Here is a 7,740-nt window from a genome sequence, read left to right on the forward strand (position 1 = left end):
TTATACCCCTGGGGTTGCACCAGCCAGCCCTGGCCCCTCCCAAAGTCTGTCAGTCAGCTCTTCTTTGCCATTTTATCGATGGAAACTGCTTTCTTGTCACTGGATTGGAGGTCAGGTGTTGCCATGCTGCACCCCCTAAGCACCAAGCTTTTCCATTCCCAGCTGCCCCATGCCAGGGACACCTGTGCAGCTTCTTTGTACCTGTGCTAGACAGCCCAGGCTGTCTGATGGCAACAATACAGGGGGGAAAGGGAGCTGTGGGGAGAACAGAGGACATCTAAACTACAATAACACAACTATACAGCACTAAAGCTTTTCCTAATATTCACACAATAGTTATTTTTTAATTGTGAGAGTCAATAATCTCATTATCCATCTATAAAAGTACTGATATGCACCCTCCAATGTCTTCAAATATTATTTTAAGAAAATACTCCAGTGATCTCTGCTGGTTTGTCAGTCCTCAGCATGTGTTGGTGCCTTCTTCCTTTTCAGGTGCAATGCTTGTTTTATTTCTTGAGATTCCTGTTGGGCCCTTCCTCCATCCTGCCTGAATCCCTTTGGATGGTGGTGCTGCCCTTCATCACATTTACTGTTTTCCCAAATTTGAGGTCGAGGTCACTTGCAACCTGGGTGAAAGTGCACTCCATTACCACCTCAGGTCACTGATAAAGCTGTTGAACCTGACAGCTCGCAGTGCAGAGCCCCGTGGTGTCCTCTTGTCACAGGCAGCCACGTGGAGAGCTCCCCTGGCCACCCATCCCTGACACCCAACAAGATTTTTGCCATATTCCTGTCCAGCCATGGGCTGTGATGGTCTAATTTGGCTCAAAGAAGTAATTAGTTATGGCATAGCTAGACATGTGAAATGAGCCTGTCAAATGTCAAAAATGCATCCCCTATTACTACTAAGCAGAATTCCTTCTGCTTACCTCCAAGGCTAATTTTGAACTGTGGCTCTCAAGCAACACGATTGGTTTGTCTGATTTGTCTTTACAAATGTCACTGAGCAGATGGATTTTGGCAGCTTGTCCAGTATCAGTGTATGTACTTAAGATATTGGGTACTCATCAGGCTTTCAGTAGCAAGAACTATTAGTTATAGGAACTTCCAATTTCTCTTGGCTAAGAGAAAAAAGTCCTTCTTTATTTTTCCCCCACAAAACCTCTGAAAATTTGGTTCAGAGTTTGAAGCAGTCAGAGCTTAATAGGGAAAGAGTGATACAGTGTGGTGGCTGTCCCACAGCATACATTCCAATGCTTTAAACATTTTGTGCAGAGTTGATGCCACTGCATACCCAAATTAAATAGAGAAACAAAGGCTTGTTTACAGCCAGCTGAACTGATCAGAATTCTTTCAGGTAAATGTATGTCATTGAAAAATATGCTTTTATATAGAATGGAAATGTTTTTGAAAGATTTAATTTTAACTAAAATTTTCTAGGTAAAGAGAGCTTTGAAAAGAAAACATGAAGCAGTTAGATACTTACATTAAATAATCTCCTGTTTGGGTTTGTAATTAAGTGTTTTACACAAGGGGGAAAAAAAAAAGAGGACCAGTGTTAGAAAAATGCCAGAATCAGTTTAGGGGTTGATTTAAAGAAAAATAAAATATTTCTTTTTTTTTTCTTACTGTCACATGCCAGTAGCAGTGCTGTAGGTGAATATCCTGCTGCTTATATGCCATGAACTAATAATTATAAAAAACCCCCACATAGGATGAATTTTGCAAATCTACCAAATTAACAAAAAAAATATTACTTCAGCTTGTTTTTTCATTTTAGCTAAGCAAAAATTACCTCAAAATTATATGTTTTCCCCATTTCTGTTTCTAGGAGGATTTTTTTAAGGTTTAATTTTAGTTCCAAATCAGAATGAAAACCTTTTTTGAAGTACTACAATTTCAATTTGAATTAGACTGCCAAGAATTTAAAAGGCCTGTCCTTAGTCTTATCAAAAACTGTTTCATAGTTTTAATATCTAGGAAAAGACGTATTTGTGTCTGACATTTCTGATGTCCTGGTGATCTGAAGCAAGATGAGGCTCCTCAGAGAATATTTGGGTTTTGTACAACTCTTTAATCTTCTCTAATTTAATTGAGAAGCTGGACTGATACTGCTCTGGGCTGAATGTTTAGCATTTCTTTGGACACTTTTACCCATTTGTATCTGGTCTGTTCACTCTACCTGAAAATATCCTTCCCTACCCACTGCTCACTTAACAAAGTAAATCACAATTTTAATGTTTGTTACTGCAATGACAAATCCTGTTCAATTATATCATGGTCTTGACAGGAAATCCCATTTTTCCTGACCTTCAGATTATTTGTGTAGTTTTCCCACTTGTGTAATGTGCAGCCCTGTTTAATAAGGCCTGTCTGATCATCTGTATTGCTATGAAGACTTTAAAAGCAGAAAGACAATGTGCTCGTCAAATGTTTTATCCCTACCAAAATTCTATGGTTGTCATGGTAACTATGAAAAGGAAGGAGAAAAGGAAAAGTAGGTTCTGATTTTCTTAAAAGATATTATTTCATGGCTTTTTGAAATAATGTTATGAGAAAATGCTGCGCTTTTCTCAGTGCTTTGTAAGGCAAAAAAGAATTGGTCCTAATTTTTACAATCAGAAAAAAAACCCCAAATAATGTTTTATGCTCATTAGAAATGACATCAAATCTTCATTCCATTTCAGTCTTCCTAGCCCAGGGCATTCCTGACAAAATAAAAATCTCAATTCAACCTGTGTATTTTAATAGCAGAAAACCCTTTCATGAGCATTATAGTTTTAGTTTTTGAGAGCTTTTTTATTATGTTTTCCTACCTTCTTGATCACCTTATCATCACAAAGGTGATATTTTTCACTCTCTTAAAATAAATTATAATGACTTTGAGTAAGCTAGATCTCTTCTTAGTGACAAATTACATTGTGTTAAAGGGCTGCATGACAATTTAGGATACAAACCATTCTAAAAACCTATGGATTTTACTGAAGTTTTTTTTTTTTTTTTTTTTTTTTTTTCAGAATTGGGTAAAGTACCCCTCATTTTCTAATTTACCTAGTTATTCTAAAATAAGCCTAGTCAATGTTAAATGAGTGACAGGATCAGATTGCAAAAGAAAAAGTTTCTTCCCATTTTCAATTTAAGGAAAGCTTTTTCTTTTAAAGTATTCAACTTCCAGTAGTCCATTTATTTTTACATTCAGACATATAGTTTCTTTCTATGTTGAGTCTTTCCATCTCCAAAAACTTCTTGGAAATGGTCATATGAAAAATCTATGCAACTGCTAAATAATTGTACCATTTTGTCACTGTTGAAGAAAAGTATCAAGAGTCACACTCAGAGTATTTGGAATTTACCTTCATTTTGACATAAAGGGAACTGCAGGGAAACTGTCCTAAAGACACAGGAAGTCGAGCTATAATGGTCTGTATGGTTCTTAGTTTCCACGAAAAACATCTACCAGCGTAGCCCAAAACTGTTTGTGAGCTTCGAATGAGTCATGTGTCTACTTTAACAACTATTGGAGAGGCGTTTTCATGCCAATTTGTTGCATCACACTGGAGATATTTAATTAGTTCTTTGTGGGAAATGGATTTGTAGACAATTCTCAAAGCCTGACAGAAGGCTCACATAGTGTGCATCTGTATGCAAACTCTGAGATAGGAAGTGCTGACTGAGAAATGCCATGGAATAGGACAGACATTGTCGAGAGAGAAATGGAACTAGAAATAAGTTTCAAAAGATGGCCTTGCAACTAAGACTAGATACTTTAGAGAAATGAAACTATAAAAGATACATTGTAGTAGGACCCATGAAGGGTAATTTTAGATTATTTGCTTTAAAGCACTTGCAGTATAGTGTAGCAAAAGCTGATGAACCAAGAAATGCTTGTAATTTATTGTAATTGAGAAATAGCTGGCTTCTGATTGTGATGGCGTGAATTATAACACCTGTATTGTCTCACCCTTCACATGAGACTAAAAGTAGAATAAGTTTTTTAAATGCCTCTCAGTTGCCCCATCTCTGGGTCAAAAAAATGCTTAATCCATCAGTTCCTCTTGGCTTGTTGCTCCCCATTGAACTCAGGAGGATTCAGCCCTTATGTGACAATGGCATACGCTACTGTGACTGAATCTAAGTGAGCCACTTGCCTGGAACACAGTATTTCTGCAATTCCTGTGATACATCTATGTAAAGATTTGATTGAATGATTCAACTCTTTTAAAATTGAGGTATATATTTCCAATAGAAGATGACAGCTTCATCTTTGTGGCCTTTGTGTACCACCTGAGGGAGAAATCCTGTGGAAAACGTGAGATTTGATTGCGCAGCTAAATGCGTTAGCATGATAATAATGAGAAATAGATACAAATACTTGTAAGAGTCATTTTGATTTTTTCAGTTTTGATATTTTTGTAATTCCTAGTTTAGAATGCTTGAACTTATGATTTTAATATCATTTGGTTTAGATGAAGCTTTATGGCATATAGTATATTAATATCTAAAATTCCTTTGCTCACTAGTTGTCCTGTATCTTCAATAAATACTTTTAAATAGAATTTATAAAACATGGATGTAAAATGAAGTACATGACAACATAAGAGTCATATTATAAAGGGGCCTTCTGCAGAAAAACTTGAATCTAGTAATTCCCATCTGATGCAGTTTAAATGTGAATCTAATGCTCTTTGAAGTCTCTGTGTATTGAGAAGCAGGGTACATTATCCCAGGTGAGATTTATCCCCAATATAAGATAATGAAGTTAATATAAGAGCTGACTGCATGAAGAAATAGTTTTGGAGAATATCGTGGGAGCTGAAAAAGAAGCTAGGGCTTTAATATGTGTCACAAAGTACTTCTGTGTGTCTTAGAGATTCTTTGCTGCATGTTCTTCCTACACTGTAGCAAAGCTATTGTCTCTACTCTGAGCATCTTTCCTCCTTTCCCTGCCCACCTCTCCATTTCCAGAACTAAATATACATTTCAGATACTCCAATCCCTGGGATGACGACTGTCTTAGATACACATGCTTCATTAAAAAATTAATTTTTGTTACCAAAAAAAAAATTCTTTGGAACGGTCAGAGACTTGACAAACTTAGGCTTCTCTTCTGCTGAGTTTTCTGCTGTAACCCTGAGCAATTCTTATAACTGTCCTGTGCTTCATTTCCACATCTTCACAAAGAAGCCAACAGTTCTTTCTATTCCACAGAAACGATATGAAGAGAAGTGATGACATACAATGTGAAAAATCTATCCAAGGAAGAGTGATATTCATTTACTTGCTTGTTTAATACATATGTCTATTTTTCAGCTGCTCATTTCTTGTTTTCTTCATAGTCATTGGAAATAAAGAAGTATGTCCAGGGCACAACTTTTCTCATCCTAAAGGCAACATTGAAAATAAGTGAGCTGAGCAATGTGTGTGTTCCTCTCCCCACATTCCTCCTCCATAGGAAATCTCAGGTGTAGGTGTGCAAATGTCTGTAGCTGCAGGTGTTTGGTCAGATTACTCAGTGAAAGAACTCCAAGTTTCTCATAATAAGGAAGTTCTATTGAATTCAAGAGAGTGCTTGCAAGCTGAATCACTGCTTATCACAGAATGAGAGAAAATAATCTGAAAGAGACTTCAGGAGGTCATCAACTCTAAGCTTTTGTCCACAGGCAAAATCAACTGTACCAACTCTGATAGATGTTTACCTACCCTGTCCTTTGCCTTACAGATTTCCATGCAGATAAAGTGTGGGCAGTTACCCAGGCAAAGGTGTACCATCATCTGAGTGTAAGTTAAATGCCCATTACTAAAGTTTTTATCTCTATAAAAGTCATATGTTATAGACATGTAGGAAGATTTAATGTGTTTCAGTATTTTGCTCGTTTATAATGGTGAGGGAGGCAGTGTGGCTTTCTATGCACACCTTGAAAATTCAAACCCAACTGTCACCTGTACTCTTGAGAAAATCTATATAAGATGTTATTTTTTTATCAGAAAAAGAACTGTGGGTTACATTTTCAGCCAGGAGCTCTACTCCTTTTATGCATTCCTATTTACTTTCAAAAAACCAGACATCTCTGCAAATGTCTTTCTGAGAGGTACTTTCTTTTATAAATACTCTTATTGAAGTCATGAGTGTACTTGTAGATTAAATCTCTGCCTATCACAGAAAGAGAGAAAAACAGTCTGAAAGAGACCTCAGGAGGTCTTCTACTCTATGCTTTTGCCCACAGGCAAAATCAACTGCACCTGTCAACTCTGATAGATGCTTACCTGACTTGTCCTTAGAGATTTCCAAAGACTGCAACTCTAAAATCTCTTCAGGCAATCTGTTTGAGTGTTGTCATGATCCATGTTATTAGAAAGTTCTGCATAGTATCTATCTTAAATCTTCCAAGCTGTAATTCAAAACCATTAGTTCAGTTTCCATCCTCTCTAGGCAGGGAGAACTGATTATTTTATTCTTCATTCCTGAAGTATTTTACATTCTTGCAGATCACAACAATACCATCCTTCTTTATCTGTTTTGTTGTTTGTTTTTTTTTCTTGAAGCATTCATAGTGGAACAGTTTTTCAGTTCCTCCTTTAGAGGTTTTCAGTTTTGGGTTTTTTTGGAAGTGCTTTTGTCCATGTTTTAAATAGAAAATATAGGGGCATCCTTCCAGTGTTAGTGTATATCAGGTGTGGGTCCCAAGGTTTTGGCATCAGGAAGGAGATACAGGAGTGGCCTCTGTGAGGAGACCAGGGGCTGTCCTGTGCTGGACACAGCAGTTTCCAGCTGGATCTGTAACAAACCAACCAGGAGACAGTGCTGGCTGGTGCCCTTGGCAAAGCACATTTAATGAAGAGCAAAACACCACATAGCAATGAGGAGTGAGGGAAAAAAAAAAAAAAAAAAGAGAAAGGAAGGGAAACAGGTACTGGAGCACATTCCCTTGTGGCCTGTGTAACCATGCTGTTCTTTTATTCACACTGCAGCCCATGGAGGACCCAATGTTGGAGCAGGTTTATCCTGAAGGCCTGCAGCCCATGGAGAGGAGCTGTTCCGAACAAGGGAAAAGTATGAGGTGGAAGAAGCAGCAGAGAGAAGCCATTATGCACTGATCACAGTCTCCATCACCATTCCCCACTTTCCTTGCAAAACCTGGTGAGGGAGGAGGTCAAGGCATTGGAAATGAGGAAGCAAAGTTGAATCTGGGGGGGAAAAGTGCCTGGGAGAAAGGTGTTTTATTTTTGTATCTCACCATCTGGTTAAAGTTTTAATTGTTGAAAAATTAAGTTGATTTTTCCAAAACGGAGTTTGTTTTGCTTGTGATACTAATTGGTAAGTGGTCTCCTTATCTTTATCTCCACCCACGAGTGTTTAAAGGTTGTTTATTTCCCTGTCCTACAGAGGAATGGGAGTGAGAGAGCAGCTGGGAGGGTGTCTGGAAGTTACCCAAAATCAACTCACCATATTCCCACTACAGCATAGTCTTAAACATTTTCCCTGCTTTTTAAATACATTTTATATATTTAATGTAAAATAAGTCCTTTCCAATCCTATCTTTCTATTGCAACTCCATATCTAAAAAAAAAATACAAAATATAATTCAAGCAACTGGACTTTCCTATGCAGAACTCAAAAATTTAAACCAGCCATCTAAAACCCTAAAAGTTCAGATCATCAACGATTTCACCTGCAAGAAGTAAGCCAAACAATGCTACTTATTTTAGTTTAGAAACATTAGTCATTACCAAAAATTA

Source organism: Ammospiza caudacuta, chromosome 2 (genome assembly GCF_027887145.1).
Source record: "Ammospiza caudacuta isolate bAmmCau1 chromosome 2, bAmmCau1.pri, whole genome shotgun sequence".
NCBI lineage: Eukaryota > Metazoa > Chordata > Aves > Passeriformes > Passerellidae > Ammospiza > Ammospiza caudacuta.